Source organism: Trachymyrmex septentrionalis, unplaced genomic scaffold (assembly GCF_001594115.1).
Source record: "Trachymyrmex septentrionalis isolate Tsep2-gDNA-1 unplaced genomic scaffold, Tsep1.0 scaffold210, whole genome shotgun sequence".
Taxonomy (NCBI): domain Eukaryota; kingdom Metazoa; phylum Arthropoda; class Insecta; order Hymenoptera; family Formicidae; genus Trachymyrmex; species Trachymyrmex septentrionalis.
Window position 1 is genome coordinate 179,774 of NW_017305289.1, and position 1,326 is coordinate 181,099.

Here is a 1,326-nt window from a genome sequence, read left to right on the forward strand (position 1 = left end):
TTGCTTTTCAAATAATCGAGATAACATAAAATACCTGAAACGAAACGAGACACATGTCCGATCTTTTCGAGTGATCTCACCGATTAAATTAGGTGACATGCTTACTTGTCCTAAATTCATTCGTGTCACTGAACATTGGAGCACATGAATGCAACTGCTCCACCTTACTTATGATCCAAATACTCTCTGGATTAATTCGAAGCAGTTGCGATGCGAACACAAACCTTGTAACTCTCAACGCAAATTTCGTTATTATCTTAACGCTGCTGCGCAGCTCTTTCATCATGGTAAAAAAAACTGCGCAGCGGCGTTATAATGGTAACGAAATTTGCATTAAAAGTTACAGAATAGGTCTGCTGGCCTGTAGCAAGTCTGTTCAAAAATAATTATTGGACAAGAAAAATGAAGTTGTTGCGGACGTGACAAGCGTATAACCAATATCGCTGCCTTGCTGCCCTTGCTGGTTGGCTGTCAGTCCTGCAGTCCTGCACTGTCTGCAGTTGATTACAACGGTGGTGAACTGTAACGAACTGTAGTCTGTATGCAGTATACGAGCACGTAGGACTTCTAGTCCAGGTCCAGGCGGTCCAAGTTAAACTTCAGACTTTAGAGTCCCGTTGTGCTCTGTGCCATGCGATGTTATGTCGTTTGTTGTCGCAAGCCTGGTGAATGTTGAATACCGATGCGACGCACTTCTCTCAAAAGGGAAAAACAAAAGCGCCCGTTGGGCGCGTATTTATGCTACACGAGCAAGTATGCACTCCAGCTATCCCGCCTTATCTCCTCGTCCTGACTCGCGATCGCAAGACAAGCATAACCTCCAAGCGGTACGGTTTACGCAATTCACTTAGGACTACAACGATACCTTTGGGGGGCGACGATTGCGTGAATTTACTTATTTATAACGAGGAACGATAAATAGAAATGTAAACAACTGTTTTTCTCAATGATAATGACGTTGTTTACCAGTGAAAGCTGTCAGTAATTAGGATCTTAATGACGCTAAATACGCATTGGCAAACTCTACTTGTAGAAATTATATACTATCATCGTATATTAAAATAGATTACACCATACATGAACTTATTAATATTTGAAGTATATTATTATATAAACATGTTTATGTATACACACATATATATATATATATATATATATATATGTGTGTGTATGTTGTGTATATGCGTGCGCACACATGCATACGTTAATAGGCCTGGAGCTGGAGGTTGACTGTGTATCTTGGGCTCAGTTATGTACTTTGAAGTGAGATGAAAATTATAAAAGTGAATAAATTCATTAAATATTAACTAATGAAATTGTAAATGT

General features: G+C 39.4%; 2 protein-coding genes across 6 annotated transcripts in view; one reads left to right on the plus strand and one right to left on the minus strand.

Moving 5' to 3' along the window:
• The window catches only part of LOC108748112 (LDLR chaperone boca), a 7,739-nt gene extending 7,412 nt beyond the window's left edge, over positions 1 to 327 (minus strand). Inside the window, exons 1-2 of one of the 3 annotated variants that reach the window (XM_018486120.1) lie at positions 225 to 313; positions 35 to 110 (exon numbers count right to left, since the gene is read on the minus strand). The gene's annotated coding sequence lies outside the window, so the exon portion shown is untranslated. Of the gene's footprint in view, positions 1 to 34 lie in introns of all 3 variants that reach the window. The other 2 variants (XM_018486119.1, XM_018486118.1) reach the window with 2 other exon arrangements.
• Positions 328 to 493: 166 nt separating this feature from the next.
• Positions 494 to 1,326, plus strand: part of LOC108748120 — a 7,333-nt gene continuing 6,500 nt past the window's right edge. The window contains exon 1 of one of the 3 annotated variants that reach the window (XM_018486133.1): positions 494 to 827. The gene's annotated coding sequence lies outside the window, so the exon portion shown is untranslated. Of the gene's footprint in view, positions 828 to 910; positions 927 to 1,326 lie in introns of those variants that run through there. The other 2 variants (XM_018486134.1, XM_018486135.1) reach the window with 2 other exon arrangements.